Source organism: Aethalodelphis obliquidens, unplaced genomic scaffold (assembly GCF_003676395.1).
Source record: "Aethalodelphis obliquidens isolate GAN/ISIS:26980383/991018 unplaced genomic scaffold, ASM367639v1 scaffold2, whole genome shotgun sequence".
Lineage (NCBI taxonomy): Eukaryota > Metazoa > Chordata > Mammalia > Artiodactyla > Delphinidae > Aethalodelphis > Aethalodelphis obliquidens.
The window spans coordinates 7,678,074-7,698,917 of record NW_020837946.1 but is presented as its reverse complement, the minus strand read 5'-3'; the positions used below and the strand labels follow the sequence as shown (position 1 = coordinate 7,698,917).

Below are 20,844 nucleotides of genomic sequence, written 5' to 3'. Positions count from 1 at the left end.
CCATGAGTTCTACAGCTGCATGGAAATGAAATTTGTCAACTGTGATTCAAGTTCATAAGAGGACCTTGATCCTTAAGCCATAGATGAGACAGCAACCTCAGGTGACACCTTAAAGGCAGCCCAGTGAGATCCTTAGCACAGGACCTAGGTAAGCCATGCCTCTAGACACCTGACCCACAGAAACTGCGAGATAATAAATGTCTTATTTTAAGCTGCTAAGTTTGTGATAAGTTTTTAGGCAGCATAGAAAACTAATACACTGGTAATACTCTATTTCTTGTAGGAATGTGTGTATGTGTTTACTTTGTAAACATTTGTCGTATTATAATTATGTTTGTGTACTTGTTTGTGTATAAGTAAAAATGAATTATATTGAATATTGAATAAAGTGTTTACTTTAAAACAAGTAAAAAATTATTAGCATTCTTCTGCATTACCTTTGACCAGTATACAAATATAATCAAATAATTATGTTGTAATTGTACTGGTCAAGTTGAACACAAGCAGATTTGGTCATAAAATTAAATATTCCTTTCCATTAGTGAACTCACCTTCTGTCCTTGCTCTCTTACTGACATGTCACTTATATTTTACATGTTTCCCCCAGTGGTTTCACTCTGAGTGTCACAGAATCTTTTTTTTAAAAAATATTTATTTATTTATTTGGCTGCACTGGGTCTTAGTTGCAGCACACAGGCTCTTTGTTGCTGTGTGGGGGATCTTCATTGGGGCATATGGGATCTTTAGTTGTGGCATGCGGGATCTTTAGTTGCAGCATGTGGGATCTAGTTCCCTGACCAGAGATCGAACCCGGGCCCCCTACATTGGGAGCGTGGAGTTTTAGCCACTGGACCACCAGGAAAGTCCCTGTCATAGAGTCTTGAAGCTGGAGATATAATGATTTTCCAGTCTAACTTCCATATTTTACTTTTTCCTATTTAAAAAAAATTGAGGTATAATTGACATATAACATTATATTAGTATAAGGTGTACAACATAATGATTTGATATTTGTATGTATTGCAAAATGATCACCACAAAAAGTCTTCACCACATAGACTTACGTAATACCTGTCACCATACATAGTTACGAGAAATTTTTTTTTTCTTGTGATGAGGAATTTTAAGATTTACTGTCTTAGCAGTTTTTAAATATGCAGTACGGTATTATTAAATATAGTCACCATGCTGCATACTACATCCCCAGGAGTTACTTATTTTATAAGTGGAAATTTGTACCTTTTGACCCCCTTGACCCGTTTGGCTCACCTCTGGCGATTACCAGTCTGTTCTCTGTGTCTATGAGCTTAGTTTTTGTTTGTTTTAAAAATTCCACATATAAGTGAGATCATAAGGTATTTGTTTTGCTCTGTCTGACTTATTTCACTTAGCATAGCATAGTACCTTTAAGGTCCATCTATGTTGTCACAAATGGCAAGATTTCATTCTTTTTTATAGCTGAATAGTATTCCATTGTGTGTGTGTGTGTGTGTGTGTGTGTGTGTGTGTGTGTGTACATCTGCTTTATTGCTTTTTCCGTTCATTCACTGATGGACACTTAGTTGCTTCCATATCTTGGCTATTGTAAATAATGCTGCAGTGAACATAGGGGTGCATATATCTTTTCAAATTAGTGTTTTCATTTTCTTTAGATAAATACCCAGAAGTAGAATTGCTGGATCATGTGGTAGTTCTAGTTTTAATTTTTTGAGGAAGCTCCATGCTGTTTTCCAATTTACATTCCTACCAGTAGTGCATGAGGGTTCTCTTTTCTCCACATCCTTGCCAACACTTGTTATTTGTTGTCTTTTTGATATTAGCCATTGTAGCAGCTGTGAGGTGATATCTAATTGTGGTTTAGATTTGCATTTCCCTGATGCTTAGAGTTGTTGAACATCTTTTCATGTACTTGATGGCCATCTATATGTCTTCTTTGGAAAAGTGTCTGTTCAGACTCTCTGCCTATTTTTTTAATTGGATTGTTTGTTTTTTTTGCATTTGAGTTGTATGAGTTCTTTATTTATTTTGGATATCAATCCCTTATCAGATTTATGATTTGCAAATATTTTTCTCCATTCAATGGGTTGCCTTTTCATTTTTTTGATGACTTCCTTTGCTGTCCAGATGTTTTTAGTTGGATGTAGTCCCACTTGTTTATTTGCTTGTTTATTGCTTTTGTCACCTTTGCTTCTTTTTTGGGGGGGTTTTTTTTTTGTGTGTGTGGTACACGGGCCTCTCACTGTTGTGGCCTCTCCCGTTGTGGAGCACAGGCTCCGGACGCACAGGCTCAGCAACTATGGCTCACGGGCCCAGCCGCTTCGCAGCATGTGGGATCTTCCCGGACCGGGGCACGAACCCATGTCCCCTGCATCGGCAGGTGGACTGTCAACCACTGCACCACCAGGGAAGCCCGTCACCTTTGCTTTTGAAGTCAGATCCAAAAAATCATCACCAAGACCGATGTCAAGGCACTTACATGTTTTCTTTCTTTCTTTTTTTTTTTTTTGCGGTACGTGGGCCTCTCACTGTTGTGGCCTCTCCTGTTGTGGAGCACAGGCTCCGGACGCGCAGGCTCAGCGGTCATGGCTCACGGGCCTAGCCGATCTGCGGCATGTGGCATCTTCCCAGACCGGGGCACAAACCTGCATCCCCTGCATCGGCAGACGGACTCTCAACCACTGCGCCACCAGGGAAGCCCACATGTTTTCTTCTAGGAGATTTTTTTGTTCCAGGTCTTATATTCAAGTCTTTAATCCATTTTGAGTTGATTTGGGGTATGATATAAGATAGGGGTCCAGTTTTATTCTTTAGTTTGTGGATGTTCAGTTTTCCCAACACCATTTATTGAAGAAACAGTCCTTTCCACATGGCTCTTTTGTTGTAAATTAATTGACTACATATACCTGATTTATTTCTGGGCTTGCTGTTCTGTTCCATTGATCTATTCTGTCTGTTTTTTTTACCAATACCATGCTGTTGTGATGACTATAACTTTGCAGTATAGTTTGAAATCAGGGAGTGAGATGCCTCCAGCTTCATTCTTCTTTCTCAAGATTGCTTGGGCTATTTAAGATCGTTTCTGGTTCCATACAAATTTTAGGATTGTTCTCTTTCTGTGAAAAATGCCACTGAAATTTTTTTCATTGAGGTACAGTTGATGTACAATATTATATAAGTTTCAGGTGTACAACAGAGTGATTCACAATTCTTGAAGGTTATATTCCATATATAGTTATTATAAAATATTGGCTCTATTCCCTACGTTGTACAATATATCCTTGTAGCTTATTTTATACATAGTAGTTTGTACTGATTTTTTTTTTTTTTTTTGCGGTACACGGGCCTCACTGTTGTGGCCTCTCCCGTTGTGGAGCACAGGCTCGGGACGCGCAGGCTCAGAGGCCATGGCTCACAGGCCCAGCCGCTCCGCGGCATGTGAGATCTTCCCGGACCGGGGCACGAACCTGTGTCCCCTGCATTGGCAGGCGGACTCTCAACCACTGCACCACCAGGGAAGCCCGAGTAGTTTGTACTTCTTAATCCCCTATTCCTATATTGCCCCTTCCCCCTTCCCTCTCCCCACTGGTAACGACTAATTTGTTCTCTGTATCTGTGAGTCTGTTTCTTTTTTGTTATATTCACTAGTTTGTTTTATTTTTTATATTCCATATATAAGTGATATCATACAGTATTTGTCTTTCTCTGACTTATTTCATTTAGCATAATACTCTCCAAGTCCATATTGTTATAAATGGCAAATTTTCATTCCTTTTTTATGGCTAAGTAGTATTCCATTGTGTGTGTTTGTGTGTATGTATGTATACCACACACATCTTTATCCACTCATCTGTTGATGGATACTTACGTTGCTTCCGTATCTTGGCAATTGTAAATAGTGCTGCTAAGAACATTGGGTGTATGTATATTTTTGAATTAGTGGTTTTGTTTTTTTCGGATGAATACCCAGAAATGGAATTGCTGGATCATATGGTAATGCTATTTTTAGTTTTTCAAGAAACCTCCATACTATTTTCCACAGTGGCTGCACCAGTTTACATTCCCATCAAAAGTGTTCCCCTTTTTCTACATCCTCACCAACATTTGTTATTTGTGGTCTTTTTTTGATTATAGCTGTTCTGACAGGTGTGAGATGATATATCATTGTGGTTTTAATTTGTAAAACTGCCATTGGATTTTGATAGGGATTCAACTGAATCTGTAAATTGCTTTGCGTGGTGTGGACATTTTACCAATATTATTTCTTCCAGTTCATGAGCACCCAATATCTTTACAATTATTTGTATCTTCTTCAGTTTCATTCATTAGCATCTTATAGTTTTCAGTGTACAAGTCTTTCATGTCCTTGGTTAAATTCATTCCTAGGTATTTTGTTCTTTTTGATGCAGTTGTATATAAGATAGTTTTTAAAATTTCTCTGATAGTTTGTTATGTAATGTATAGAAATGAAACAGATTTTTGTATTTTGATTTTGTATCCTGCAATTTTACTGAATTTATTTATTAGTTTTAACTGGTTTTTGGTGGTGTCTTCAGGGTTTTCTATATATAATATATCATCTGCAAGTAGAGATAGTTCTACTTCTTCCTTTCCAATTTGGTTGCCTTTTATTTCTTTTTCTTTCCTAATTGCTCTGGCTAGGACTTCAAAACTATGTTGAATTAAAGTGCTAAGAGGGAGCTTGCTTGTTTTGTTTCTGATCTTAGAGGAAAAACTTCAACTTTTCAATGTTGAATATGATGTTAGCTGTGGCCTTGTCACATAGCCTTTATTATGTTGAGGTACATTCCCTCCAGACTCAGCCTGTTGAGAGTTTTTATCATAAATGGATATTGAATTTTGTCAAGTGCTTTTTCTGCATCTATTGAGATGATCATATGATTTTTATTTTTCATTTTGTTAATGTGGTGTATAACTTCCTTATTTTAAAGGTGAGGGAACTAGGACATGTTTCAAGTTAGAAGTAATGTGACGTGCTTCAAGTTATGTATTGAACAGCAAATCCAGTATCTTAGTTCTTGGAGGCTCTACCTCTGTGACCGTTTCTTCATATCACAGGCTTTCTAGAATCCAGAGGATATAAGTGCACATCGTTTGGTTATGTTGTGGATGCAGTTTGGATCAGGATGGAGGATACTGAGAGTGGGTAAATTTCTCTGTTTCTAATTAGAGGTCTAAGCTGATAGTGAAGATAGTAGGGAGGTGTAGGGGAGAAATTCATTTAGCCACAGATGTCTACTAGCCTGTGTTTATGCTGTGCCCTGGGATGTCCTTGTCACAGATTTTCTTTGTTTTGGGTACTTACTTCCCAGAAATGGCTTCCTGCTGTTCCAAGTTTTCTAAGACTCATGCTGGTTTACAGCCTTCCTCTTCCTTGAAACAATATGAAGTTAGATAATATCCCTACTTTTCCCAAGTGTGGAAACAGGGACTGGACTCTATATGGTTGAAAGAGTGTAAAGCCACGTTGAAGTCAATCATTGATCACAAAGAATCTTTGGGATAAAATGTCCACAGATAGAAATACTGACTAAATGGTTTAGGAAAGCATTTGAGAATGAAATGTAATAGGTATGGCAGGTAAATGCATGTAAACATGTTTGATCCATAAAACATTTTTATTTGTGCCTATTTTAAAAAAATAGCTTTGTAACTTATGGCTTCTTCTGTTTTGCATCTCTGGTCCTGAGTTCATAGTATTGTATTCTGGAAAAGCTAGAAATATTAAAATAGTGCTTTAAGGGTAAAGCATCTCTCAGTATTTCCATTATAAAATGCAATTTTAAAGGGTTTAGAAGTCAGCTATAAAAATTTGTTCTTGGCTGATACTTTGTATACAGAAATCTCTGCCCAGGGTAATTTGCAGAAGAATTTTTGCAGTGGCATAAACTGTGAGGTTATATGGCAGTACCAGCTTACATTGAGCTCATTTTTTATGCTTCTGTCAAAGTGGGGGAAAGATGAAAGCTTTTAAAATGATTCAAATAAAAGAGTATGAAAATTATATTTCTAGCCCTGTGCTTTTAGAAACTTTTGGTTAAAAAAATGTTACTCTACCATCAGAAGACTCACCATTGGCTTAAGTATCCAAATAATAGCACCACTTAACCCAGTGTAAGCCCCAAATCTAGATGACTTTAGAATAATTCTTTTAAAACCAGATTTTAACATCTGATTTTGAAAGTAGTATTTGGGCTGTCAGTGACTACGTAACCCCAAAGAGATCCCTTTAGGCCGCACTTGTTGAAAAATAGCTTTCTGTTTGGTACCTGAGCTTAGCTGTCTGCGAAGCAAGGAAGGAAGTACTAACGGGAAAGCAAAAACATGTTTCTTACGTGACTGGAGACTTAAACAGTGAAGCTGGAGAGCCTCTTGTTAATGTAACGTTCTTCCCAAAGCTTTGGGTAGGTCTTAACTTGAAAAGAAGGTTGACCACAATGCAGATAAGCTCCTTGCTCTTACACTGTTGTGAATACATGTGCACATACACTTCCACTGCACTTGACAGCTTGGCCAGGTTTCTTTTTCTTTTTTTTTTTTTCCTACTTCTTCTTCAAAGCTAAATCACATAAGCAGATTTCCTCCAGGGATAATTTTATATGTGGTAGCCAGACTGGTCTTAGAGTTCACAATAGCTTCCTCTGTTGTGTCAACTTCTGAACCTTGGAAGTACAGTTCTGTGCATAGAGCCCATAGGGAACATTTGAGGTCTTGTTGGTTTGAAATGAAATACGACTTTATGTGAAATATGAATTGAAAATGATATTGGATTATATACAGTTGTTCAGAAATATAGTCTCCATAGTGGAGAAGGAACTGCCTCATTAGTGAAAGTCTGCCCCACCTTATTGTCTGAAGTAATGATGCTATACCATACTCAGGGCTGAACAAGGTAAAAAGAACAACAGGACCAACAGCAGAAACACGTTAGTTTTTGCTCTGAAAGAAAACAACTTCCTTACACAAATATACTTATCAATGCTTATTCAAAGATCTTAGGAGATTTGCTTTAGGTTCGTAGGGTCCTCTTGTCCACCTGCTGGGGCCTCCAGCTCCGGGTGTGCTGAGGTAGAGGAAAGCCTGCCTTGGCTTCAGCGATTGAGACGTGTTGCTTTCTCTGGAGTCATCTATGATGAGAGGCCACTTCTCCATCCTTGTCTGGTCCAAGTTTAGGTGGCTTATTATAGGGAGAGACAGGTGCTCATGCTGTCATGACCCAATGATATGGAAGTGACAGTGGAAATCTTAAAGGGAGAGAAAGGCACTACTGTATCATCGAGCAAGTGTTTGAATTCGCAATTCCTGAGAAGTGGGTATGTTTAGTATAGAGATGCCTTTTGGGGGAAAGAGTAGATTATGTAATTTTCCAGAGGAGTAATCTGTTACTCTCCTTATTTTGCTCCATTGCCCCAGATTTGGCCAGTGGACGCCCCCTAAGTTGGTTCCTGTGTCATTTTGACATGTTCTTGTCATCCTTTGAACACTTTATATTCTGGAGATGTTCCAGCCTCATCTTTCCCTGTGTTAGCCAAGAAATTAGCCATTTTCTAAGAAGTCCTGGTACCGTTTAGTGCATAAATCCAGATGCTCCCAAGCCTTCTCAATGAAGAGAGCTAAGAAATATAAGTATTTACTTATATCTCTGTGTCTGTCTGTCTCTGTCTGTCTGTCTATCTGACTAGGTAGCTACCTGCCTACCTACCTATCTTGAAAACTGTGAGTTTACACTAAAAGCTCCAATTCCAGTGCAACACCACAGGGTTCATTATAGTTTCACCCTTTCGGTATTTGTAACTCTCTTCTTTAATGATGAGAAACCTGGCTCTTATTGTCCATATATTTACTTATTTGCTCATCCCTGTTTGTAACCAATATGCTGACATTGCCTGCTATTCTACTAGGTCACCTTTCTTACTCAGGCTTCAATCCTTGCCTCCTCACTCAGGCTGTGATTCCCCATCATTGTACCATATTATTTTTGAGCTTGTGTTCTTTTAAAGTTGGGAGTTCTAGCTTTTTTACATGGAATCCTATAGCCGGTTAATCAGTGGCGCTTGGTGTACAAGAACCTCGGCTCTACCCGTGTATAGAGTATCGTATCATTTCTATCCTTTTTTTCTGGCTGTGCTGCATGGCACATAGGATCTTAGTTCCCTGACCAGGGATCGAACCCGTGCCCCCTGCAGTGGAAGCACAGAGTCTTAACCACTGGACCTCCAGGGAAGTCCATATCATTTCTCTCTTGATATTTGTCTTGATGGCTATCTTTCTTTTAAGCATCAAGTTGAGAAAAAAGAAAAGAAATAAACTGTGTGTGCATGGATGACATTCAAGGCGGTCTTCGGCAAGGAAGAGCTCAGTCTTCCTTTTGGATTTGTGTGTGTGTGACGTTTCAGAAGTGTCCAGCTCTAACTACATCTGTCTACTTGTTCCTCAGACATGCCTACTTCCTGGACTTTTTCTATATCATGTTTTTCATAATATCCATGCTGTTAACCACCATAATATCCATGCTGTTAACCACCATCTTTCTAAGCCCTTCTTGGTCATCTCAGCAGGAAGCAATCATTCCTTTTGTTGGAGCTTATGCCATTCAAATGATATTTACTTCTGCTTGAAGGTATTTGGGAATGTGCTCTGTGGGCCCTACTTATTTCCAGGTATCAGTAGGCCAATACTAATGATGATATTTTTGAAAGTATTTTGTTAACTATTAAGTGTCACCTCACTGTACGGAGGAGTTATTTAATGCCTAATAGATGCCTTGCACATTATAAGGTTTTAATAAATGTTTATTGGGTTTTAAATTTTGTCAGAATGAAAAATATGTGGTATTTTCAGTTGATAACTTGGGCTCATACTTTCAATGTTTTAGTTGAGTTTTTGCTCCCCACTGTATATGGATGCTGAGCTTGTTTGGCTTGGGTACAAAGAGATTTATTTGGTTCACATATTAGCATATAGTAAAATTTACCCTTTTTAGCATTCAGTTCTATGAATTTTAAAGGATGTATAGCTATGTGTAACCTCTACCACAGTCAAGATGGAAAACAGTTCCGTCCTACCCACAAATTCCCTTGTGTCTCTTTTTAGCCAACACTTCCCCTTACCCCACAGCCCCTGCCAACCACTAATCTGTTTTATGTCCCTATGGATTTGTCTTTTGCGGAATGTCATATAAATGGAATTATTTTGAGTCTGGCCTTTTTCTATTGGCATAATGCATTTGGGATTCATCCATGTTGTTTTGTGTTGCTAAATAGTATTCCATTGTGTTGATGTCCCAGAGTTTGTTTACCCATCCACCAGCTGAAGGACGTTTGGATTATTTTCAGCTTTTGACCATTAAGAATAAAACTGCTATGAATGTTGCTGTACGTGTCTTTGTATGAACATATGTTTTTATTTCTCTTGGTCAAATGCCTAGAAGTGGAATTGCTGGGTCATATGGTAAACATATGTTTGTCTTTATAAAAAACCATAAAGCTGTTTTCCAAAGTAGTTGTACCATTTTTCACTACCATTAAAAATGTATGAGAGATTCTGTTTCTCCACTTCCTTACCAGAATATAGTAGTATTATTTTAGCCATTCTTGTGGGCGGATAATAATATTACTTTTTGTTGTTGTAGTTGTTTGTTATCTTTTGTTTTGCATTTTCCTGATGAGAAAATGATACTGAACATTTTGTGTGTGTATATGCTCATTGGCCATTTATATACATTTAGTCTTTTCTGAGATGTCTATGCAACTCTTTAACCCATTTTTTAATTGGTTTGTCTTTGTGTTAATGAATTGTAAGACTTCATGTACTATGGATAAGGACCTCTGAGATTATATATGTGTGTGTGTATGTATACATTTATTTATTTATTTCAGATCTTCTGTGTTACTGTTTTTTTGTCTAGTTGTTTTATTACTTATTTGATAAATATTTATGAGGATTTGTTTATTTCTCCCTTTACTTTTGTCAGTTTTTGCTTCATCTGGTTTGAAGCTTTTTTTATTAGGTGCATGTACATTTACAGTCATTATATCTTGCTAATGCATTAACTTTTTTATTAACATGAAATGATCCTCTTTGACCCCTGTAATACTTTTTTTTCTTGAATTCCACTTTGTGTGATGTTAGTATAGCTACTTCAGTTTTATGAGAATGTTTTCAAAGATGGGAAATGATAGAGAACATCTGTATGATGACATGAGAAAGTTTATCCATGTAGAAGGAGGGGGCAGTGAAATAGTGGGGGAGAAGGCACTACCCTATGAGCAAAGCCCTCAAGGCAAGAAATAGTATCCAAAGCTGGATCACTCTATCTGTGGTTTGAGGTGGGAAGAAGGAAAGGATGGTTGCAGATACAAGTAAATTTTTTAGAGTTGGCCATACCTTAAATCTATTTAAAAATCTAGCAATAGGCACACAGCTTATAGTGTGCCAGCAACCACTAATCAAATGTGGTTTCAGTTTTTATTATCAGTACATGAGTGTGGTAGTTCAAGTGTTGGCTGACTTTTCGGATAATTGTGGTTAATCTGTTATTAGTAAATTGGCTATATGGAACATCCTTAGGCTCTGGGACTGTGGCCCTTACATTAATGTCCTGAATATCCCTTGCTCTGAAAAATTTTCATTGTATACTGTCTGGTTTTCTGGAATGGTCTACAAATTGAGCTTATTCTTCAGTGTGGTCCAGCATATTGAAGTGTGTCTCAAGGATGTGAAATTCATTTTGCTACAGATGGTGTGATGTGAAGGAATCTGAGGTCAGGTACTGCAGCTAAGTCTCTATACATGTAAAAACTTCAAATACAAATAATCTTTATTTGACATGCGCTCTACATCCATGAGCATGTTGTTTAAACTTTTTAGGTTGTTTTCTTTCCTGAATGATGTTAACATTCTTGCTTTGATTCCATGTCAGAAATGGTTGTGATTCTAAAAGGGGAATGATCTTTGATTCATGGAAACAGGTGGAAATTATTACTAGTAGGCTTCTACTATGAATAAAAATACAAAGAATTATCTTTCAAAAGAACCCCACTTTGAGCATTTCTAAGGAGACTTCAGCTTTGTTCTTTACTAGGATTGAAGAACTGGCCACATTCCTCAGATGCAGGGGAGTACCGTCTAGTCTACCTCCTTGCTACAGCGATGGATTCAGGACTGGGCATGTGACCAAAATCAACCCCAGAAGCCTAGTCCCGAGATTTTTTTGCAGAGCACCTGGGCAAGAATTTCTCTCTTTTTTCCCACTGTGGTCTGTAAGAGGATGGGATATATTCTGAAGCTCCTGGAATCCTTCTTGACACACGAAGAGAGAGGCTGCCCTGGTTTTGGAGCTAATATTGAGGAAATCTGAGAGCGCCCCGCCGGGCCCCCTATCACTCCCTCCCTCTGCAAATATCAGATGGGCCTCTCAATATGATCAGATTGACTCAATTATGTAAGCTAATCAGTTACTTACGTAAGCTAATCAGCCAATTCAAGTTATTCTGTCTCTTGCAGTTAAAACACTCATTATTAATACATTGAGTATGTTTTAGAGACTTAAGTCAAAATACAGTAAAGAGTAAGGTTAAGAGAAAAGCAGTCACTGAGTACAAAGTTACATGTAAATGTATGTATTCTTTCACTAAATCTCAGTAATTGTCTATTCCTTCCATGAACTCTGTTCTTGGAAGTTCTTCTGTCTAGTTCTTCTCTCTCTTGGGAACTCTCCCCTGGGGCTTACCCAGGTTTCTTTCTATCCACCCTCTTGCCTGACTTTATTTGTTTCTGAGTTTCGGAACTTGGTGTGATATTCTGCCAAATTCTCTTCCCCACCTCTGCTCATTTCTAGCATCAAAGTACATAATACCTTGCTACGGAGATTATTCTAGTTGGAATCTGCTGTGTTCTGTGAATTGTCTCTCCTCTAGGGGAAGTATGCCTGCTTCTTACTCTCTTTGGTGACTAGGCACAGAGGCTTGGTTGTATCAGGGTGAAGTTGTGGTTAGTTAGTTTCTTGTGGTGGCCGTGCAGAAAAGGAGAGAGGGCATGTGTTACAAGACACCCATAATTCTGTTTCAAGTCCCGTGATCCCTTCGGAACAGTGTCCAGAGACCCTAAAGCCAGACTCATTAGACGTCTGCACTCTTCCTCTCCTTCAGTCCAGGCCTGCTCTGCACAGAGGGCTCCTTGACAGATACCGATCATTTCTCCAAGAGCCCTGTTTCCTTTCTTTCTTAAAATATTTTTTAAAAAGAATCAAACAATTTAACAAGGGAGTTATATGGTTTTCCTTACTGTACTCACAGAGAAATGGACAAAGGGAGACAGATCCTGCTGTTCTAAGTTGCTAGAAGCCTGTTTTTGAGTTGATGTGATCTAAGCCAGGAAAGAGTTTGCGGTGGCCTGTGAATGGTGTATAATGGAAGGAACTGGCAGATAAGATTAAAATGGTTAAAAAAGGTCAGTGGGCATTGAGAAGGTCAAGGTCTTTGAATGATAAGCCAAAGCACAGAGAATTAGTTTCTCCAGGGAAGAGAAATCCATCAAAAATTTTGAGTAAAAAGGTAGTTTAATCAGATCTTTTTTTTTTTCTGGAAGTTTGTAGGATGGTCCTGAGAATACCAGGGAATTTGTGGAAATATAAGAGCTCTTGTAAAAAGACAAGTGAAGGATTTGGTGAAGCAGTATGTTTGGCAGTAGAAAGAGTCAAATATGGTTGTGAGGTTTTGAGTTTGAAAGGCCTGGAAGAAAGTGGTCATGGTGTTAATAAAAAAGAGAACAGGAAGGGGAGGTGCTTTGAGGGGAAGGACTAGAGTGGTGTTTGATGGTTTGAGTTTAAGGTGATAGTAGCACATTAGGATGGAATTGTGTCGGAGACATTGTGTTAGGTGCTATATTAAGTATTGGCAATATAACAGTGAATAAACAGGAGAAAACGTCCCCACTTTCATGGAGCTTGTGTTTCACTGGGGAAGACTTAATAATGTAAATAAAATACCACGCTCAATAGTGGTAGGTACTGAAGAGGAAAAATAAGTAAAATAAGGGAGATATGAATTTGGGGGTGGGTTGAGATTTTAAATAGGGTGACCAAAGAAGGCTGCCTTGAGGAGGTGACTTTGAGTAAGAACTGAAGGAAGTGAGGGAGCTGTCCTTGGGAAGATCTTGGGGAACAGTGAATACATGCCTAACGTGTTCAAGGGATAGCAAAGATGCTGAGGTGGGGAATAGTTGGAGATGAAGTCAGCAGGATCACAGGGTGGGGGCAGAGATCAGGTAGGGCCTGTGCATCAGTCAGGGTGGCCATGGTGGCGATGAAGATAGAGCGATAGGATGAGCTGATGGATGTAATTGGGGGGTGGGGCGGGGGAGGGAGGGAGGAATTGATCCGTTGATAAGGATAACAAGATTTTGGGCCTGAATAACTGGGAAGAATGGGGACAGTTTCTTCTACTCCTGTTAACTAAATAAAAGGCACTCTTGGATTAAACTACCATAGGCAAACAAAGTTCCCAATTAACATATATATCTTTAAGAACGTCTGTAATATGTCTTTAAAATGATAGTATCCATGATCATGTTTTAAAATGAAAGAAGCTTATTGGCAAGCCTTGTCAGGAACTCCCTGTGGAAATATCAATTGCTTTTCTTGGCTCCAAGGTTATTTCCTGAACAGTGTATTATACTTTGTCCCAAGCATGCCATTAAGGGATTTGAAAGTTTGTTAAAACATGTGTGGCAAGTGAGTACTGTCACTTAAGCCCAGCCAGAGAAGCCAGGAAACGAAAAGCGGCTCCTAGGTGGACTTCATGACATGCATTAGCTCTGAATCAGAGGCTCAGGTAGTGGGATAGGCAGGGCATTATCTCCTGTGCACAAAGCCTTCAGCTGACACTGTTGTACACAGCCCTTTCAGCAGAAAGTGCCTGTGGACATAGGCATATGTAAATCTCTTTGGAGAAGCTCCATTTTACCAAGTTGACAGCAACCCCTGCCCCAGGGGAATGTCATAGAATTTATTTGCTTGGAACAGAATTTTCCAGTGCTAATATAGACTTGTTGTCTTTATGAGATTTAAAATAGCACTCTTCAAAGATGGCTTTTATGTTCAAGGAAGGGTTTTTTATATCGGTACACAGGGAGACTATGGAATGTTTCATGCTTGGAGTTTGGGAATGTTACGTGGCGTTTTTATTTACGATTGCATTTAAATTGGTTACAGGTACTTTTGCTCCCCAGTTTTGAAATACATTATATTAATTATAAAAGGAGGGAGAAGAAAAAAACTAATTGAGTTTTAAAGTGACCGGTTTCTTGACTCTGTTGAGTTTGAGTTGCTCTTTGCGGTTGATCTGATTTACAGGTCAGTGTAGACATCCCCCCACACGCCTTCTAAGGGACAGATTGGTACTTCACACTCTGCAGAAATCAGGAAACATCCCTGGAAGCTGTGCTCACATTTTGGCTTTCTCGTCTTCAGGCATTCATGATTTTTCTAGCTAAAAATGTTTTAAATTGGTGACAGTGAACTTTATGGTTACATTTGGGTCCATATTGAAACTGGAGTTATAATTTAAATATGAAGGTCTAGAATTATTTTAGGAAAATGCATTTATTTAAATGTCTTCCAGTTTTATTCATTTGCATGCGTACTTGTATTTGCTTCTTATGGTGATAAGTTTCAACTCTGATAAAATAACTGGTGGCTCGTCCCTGGTTTCCAGACAGTGTAGTAGTGGAGGGCAGTGCAGTTATCATGCAGTATCATGTAGATAAGCATCTGAATTTAGCTGGCTCTTGCTGCTTGGTAGTTATTTATTTCTTGTAATTTTTTTAGAATTCTTCTTTTACAGCCAATTCAAGTCTTTCTCATTTTCGTCAGAAGAAGAGAAAAGGAAACTAATATTTATTGAGCATGTTTTATATGCCAAGCATTTTGGGAGCCTCTGGAGAATGTAAAAAATGAATGTGGTATGGTTTGCTGTCTGGTGGAAGAGAGAAATATGTAAACAAATAAATGGAATATAACTTGGTCAACAAACTTATAATGAATCAATAGGTAAGGAATAGCAGTGAACAAAGGAAGGAAACAACATTTCTTAAGAGATGGGGGAGTTTAGTCAGAGAAGCAGTCACAGAAGAGCTGGATCTTGAATTTTGATTATTTGCCAGGCAGGCAAAAGATGCAGAGGTGTTTCATGCAGTGGGTGTTGGCGGGAGATGTACATGCAAAGCTCACTCTGAATCTGTTCGCAGGAAATCTCCCATACGAGTGTCCAGGACTGAGAGCTGGACTTAGAGCCCTGGATCTGTGGTCATGTCACAGCTCTGCTATTTAGTAGCTCTGGGATTGTGACATGTCTGAACCTGTTTTTTCCTGTGAGATGGAGATAATTATTCTCCTGTGTATCACCCAGGGTGGTTGTGTAGATCAAATTAGTTAATGTGTGTAAAGCACAGGGAAGATAGTGCAATATGAATGTGAAGAGTGATAATAGAAGTCTTAGTGTTTAACGTGTTCATAATTATATTTAAATTCTCTCTGCTTCACTAACTCCTGTTCCTTGTGTGTTCCTTTTCTCAGTGCTCTGTTCTCAGCTTCTGTTTTCAGAGAAGCTTTGCCTTTGCTGAACCATTGTGGTTAACTTCCTAATCTGGATTTCTGTCCTCCAATACACTCTTCCCATCTCCTGATCTACATTTCCAGCTACCACCTGGGTGTTCCCCATCACCTTGGACTTTCTGGTTCTAAAGACTAAATTTGTTTCCTTCTATACAGATTCACTTACAACTTTGTTCCTGGCACCTGTGCTAAGAGCTTTTCATATATTATCTCAGTTCCACAATAATCTTATGATATTGGGTACTCTTGTCCCCATTAAATATAGTGAAACTGAGGTTCAAAGAGATTACATAGCTTTGCCAAAGTGGCATAGCTACTAAGCAGCAGAGCCATGATGCAAACCCAGGTGTGTTGACTACAGTTCCTTCTCTTAACCACTTTTCCCTACTTCTCACTTTACTAACTTTACAGTAAAGACCAGACTCATCAACTTGGCATTCGGTGCTCTTCATGTTTGCTTCTTCATCCTCTTTTCTCACTCCTACTGTACATTTTCACTACTACTTGCCTTTCCTGAGGGAAAATTTGTATTTTCTTATCTCCTTGCTTTTGCATATGTGTCCTTTCCCATCTTAGTCTCCTTTTCCTGTGTTCACCTGTCAAAATCCTGAGGGATGCAGGGCAGTGTAGTGGAATAAGCCAGGGCGGGAGTTGAGTAGATCTGTTTTCTGCTTTCCCTCACAGTCTTGATCTGTTTCACAAAGGGCTGGACCAGTTTACATTTATACCAGCAAAGTGTCGCGGTACATTCTTGCTGACATTTGGTATTGTCAGGATTTTTAGTTTTTGCCTGCCTGTGGGTTTGTGGTGATATCTCATTGTGGTTTTAATTTGCATTTCTCTGATGACAAACGAGGCTGAGCAGCTTTCCGTCTTTTTTGTTTATTTGGCAGTAAAGAGCCACTATTTTGTTAAGTGCCTTTAAGCCTTTTCCCCATTTCTCTGTTGGATTGTCTTTCATTGATCTATAGCAGTTCTTTATATATTCTGGATTTGAGTACTTCTATGGCTTATCTTTTTAAATTTCTTTTACATTATTTTAGGATAAAAGGAAAAATTTACTTTTAATGGAGTTGAATTTATCATTATCTTCTTTCATGGCAGTGCTTTTTGGTTATGTTTAAAATGTATTTCCCTATATATTTTCTCAAATATTATTTTCTAAAATTCTGCCAGCCTTTTAGATTAGCGTCTTCCTTAGACATTTTCCATTCACATGGTTGCATCATGTCTCTGATTTAGCAAGTGTTCTTGTCTTCGAATTAGGGATATTCTATAAGGCATTTTGCTATTCCTTTGCTAACACAGGGTTCCCCTTAAAGTACAGAAGTCATGCTACACCCACTCTCCTTTTCCAAAAGGTGTATCTCTTCTTCTCTGTGTCTCAGAGCTCAAGATTCTGGGCGTAGGCCTATTCCTTTCAGTGGTAAGCTTCTAATAGCCTCCTCTCAATTTCATCCCTAACGGTTTTCAGGGTTCCTCCCAAGTACTACTGAAGAGGCCACATTACTGCTCTCCGCCCGCCAGAGATTGCAGCCTGTTGGAGAAAGGGGATCACCTTTTCCCTTCATCACACTGCCACACCACTCTGTCGCCCAATTTCACCTTCCAAAAGGAGACAATAGGTAGATTACAGATGTATCCATGGTAAAACTAACTTCAGGGTATATCTGACAAACATTTCTCTCTCTGTGTGTGTGTGTGTGTGTGTGTGTGTGTGTTTGCATTTTCACTGTTTATTTTTATTAGCAGGGTTATGTGATGCTCATCCTATCCCGTTCATGCAACAAGACTTGAGAGTGAAAAAGTTCTGTGTGACCCAGTGATTTGGTTCCCTCACTAATCTGCTTCTGTCCTGTCCTCCAGAGACTAGACTAAATCTCCAAGGGAGAGGTAATCCCAGCTGCAGCGCGCACTCAGCATAATAGTAATCCCAGCTGCAGCGCGCACTCAGAATAATAGTAATCCCAGCTGCAGCGCGCACTCAGAATAATAGTAATCCCAGCTGCAGCGCGCACTCAGAATAATAGTAATCCCAGCTGCAGCGCGCACTCAGCATAATAGTAATCCCAGCTGCAGCGCGCACTCAGCATAATAGTAATCCCAGCTGCAGCGCGCACTCAGCATAATAGTAATCCCAGCTGCAGCGCGCACACAGCATAATAGTAATCCCAGCTGCAGCGCGCACTCAGAATAATAGTAATCCCAGCTGCAGCGTGCACTCAGAATAATAGTAATCCCAGCTGCAGCGTGCACTCAGAATAATAGTGCAGTCAGCTGCCTCTCTCTCAGGTCTGTGGAGGAAACCAGAGGAAGTTTTAAAGTCCTCAGTTAACCAGGTCAGTAATATATCCATTCTCCTGAGGCCTCCCTCCTTTCACTCCGAGCCCAGAGCTCTCCAAAATACTGACCAACCTGAACTGGTAGCCTCCAGCACCAGACTTTTTACTCCCCTTACTCTTAAATTCTTATAGAGTACTTTCTGTCTACTTGTAGATGTGCATTTTTCTGTGGAGGAAGGAGTTATAGCTTTCTTCTGATTCTCAGCAGGATCTGCTAAACTTCAAAACTGAGAACCACTGAGCTAGACTTTTCAACTCTTTCAAGGTCAGTCCCACAGAAGAAGGCCCCTTACTTTACAGATCCAGGGAAAATTGGGCTTCTACTTTCTAATCCACATATTCGTGTGTCTGGAAACTGTTCTGAAAACTCTCTTGCATCCTGATAGTCTTTTATATTCCTTTTTTCATTTTTCTACCCTTTTATCCATCAAATAATGTTTATTCATCAAATATTGAGCACCTAGATTGATTATGCAAGTTGCCATAGAATATACAGAGAGATATTATTGGTGAGCAAACAGCCTTCACAGATGAGGTAAATCACATACCTAGATACCACTAGCGTAGTGAAAAAAATGAGAAGTGCCGTAGAAGAGGTGTGTATAAATTGCTTTGGGACTTTAGAAAAGGAAGAAATTACTCTGGTCTGGGGCAGGTAGCAGGGCATGAGGAGGACCTGAGAAGACTATGTGGTGGATTCTGGGTTATAGAAAATCCAAGGCATTTGGACTAGGTCTTGAGAGATGGGTAGAGTTTAGATGTGTGGAAATGTTAGATGCAGTATGCCGTCTCTGGTTCTTTATTCATTCAGATGAGACTTGAGTATATAATGTGACTTCATGGAGTTTATACTTATCAGGGAAGATAGACTCTGAACAGGTCATTTCCTACTCAATTGCTGTTCATTCATTCAACATATATTTGAGTGAGTACTAAATGCTATTCCTAACTCTTAGAATATAGCAGTGAATAAAATAGCCTTTGTGCTTATGAAACCCACATGCTAGTTGGGAGACAGAAAGTATATAATATATTGTCAGGTAAGTATATAATATATTATCAGGTAGTGATAAGTGCAGTGATGAGAAATTAAGCAGGGTAAGAAATAGAGTCGTAACAGCGAGGTGGGGCTGTTTTAGTTAATGTGATCAGGGAATGCCTCTCTGAGAGGAGGATATTTGAGCAGAGACCTAACCAAAATGAAGAGAGCAATCCCTGTGAATAGCTGGGCAAAGAGTTTTCCAGATAGAGGGGACAGCAATTGTAAAAATCTCAAGATGGAAGATTTTAGTATTCTATGAATAGCGAGAAGAACTCTAGGATTGGAGTGTAATTTGCAGAGGAAGAAGTTGTAGAAAATGAGAATGCAAAAATAGATATGGGCCAGATTTGACAACACCTTGTGGCTTGGTGATGAAAGGATGTTGGGAAGCTATTGCGAGAATGACATGATCTGATTTGTTTTAAAAAGATCACTCAAAGGCTTCCCTGGTGGCGCAGTGGTTAAGAATCCACCTGCCAGTGCAGGGGACATGGGTTTGAGCCCTGGTCTGGGAAGATCCCACATGCCGTGGAGCACCTATACCTGTGTGCCACAACTACTGAAGCCTGTGCACCACAACTGCTGAAGCCCGCGTGCCTAGAACCAGTGCTCTGCAACAAGAGAAGCTGCCGCAATGAGGAGCCCGTGCACCGCAATGAAGAGTAGCCCCCACTTTCCGCAACTAGAGAAAGTCCGCCTGCAGCAACGAAGACCCAACGCAGCCAAAAAAAAAAGATCACTCTAGTTCCTTTGGTCCAAAATAGAATTCAGGAGACCAGTTATTACAGTAGTTCTGCAAGGAGATAAAGGTTGCTTGGATTTTTATAGTAACAGTGGAAATGGCAAGAAGATATATTTTACAGGAAGGCTCTCTTGATAATTGGATGTGGGGTGTGAGAAGGAGAGAGTCAAGGGTGATGCCCCAGTTTGGTGCCATCTGCCGAGAGAGGCAGTGCTGGGAGAGGAATGGGTTCTGGTGGGGACCAAGGGTTCTCCTGTTTGAGGCGCCAGCTGACATCCAAATGAAGATGTCAAGTAGGCAATTGGATATGTGTCTGGAATTTGGGGGAAGGGTTGAGGCGAGGCATTTAATTTTTGGAGTTAATAGCATATAGAGATATTTAAAGCCATGAGACTGGATGAAATCATCTAGGGAGTGAGTGTAAATGGATCCTCTCCCTAGTGGTGTTTAACATCTTCCTCTGTTACCTATATCAGGTCAGATTTAAGTTCAAGTTAGGGGAAAATACTTCACAGATGGTGGTATTTACTTCCTAATTATAGTACATACACCAGTATAGTATTTACTTCCTAATTATAGTACATCAGGAAGTACTTTGGTTCTTTCTCTTTTTATGATATTTGTATTAATCAGTGGGTTCAGGTATTGTTGCTCTGGTCCATCTATTATAAAACTCCGTCCCCATCAGCATTTTGCAACCATTGATGGTCATCTTCTGCATCCATCATTTCAGTAGGGATATCAGAATGGTGATAATGAAAGTCTTTAAGTCATTCCTTCTTAGTTAGCTGAAACTCTTCTATAAAGAAGAATTTTACCTCATCAACTGTTTGGCTAACCTGAGGTACATTTTATATAGGAAAAGTAGGATAAATGTTTAGAATTTTCTGAGGTTGACCAGAGAGAGCCCTTTCATGATGATTCCTGAGTCCTTTAGATGAGGCTCTAGTAGCCTGTGATAGCTTGCTCGTTTTTCCCATATGACAAGATCTTCCAGGTTCTTTTTTTTTTTTTAGTTTGTTTGATTGTTTGTTTATTTATTTGTGGCTGCATCTAGTTGTGGTGAGTGGGGGCTACCCTTTGTTGT

At 39.3% G+C, this 20,844-nt stretch overlaps 1 protein-coding gene across 13 annotated transcripts in view; it reads left to right on the top strand.

Annotated features, from left to right (window-relative positions):
- Positions 1–20,844, top strand: part of DIS3L2 (DIS3 like 3'-5' exoribonuclease 2) — a 373,385-nt gene that overhangs the window by 98,299 nt on the left and 254,242 nt on the right. The gene's annotated exons all lie outside the window — the stretch shown is intronic.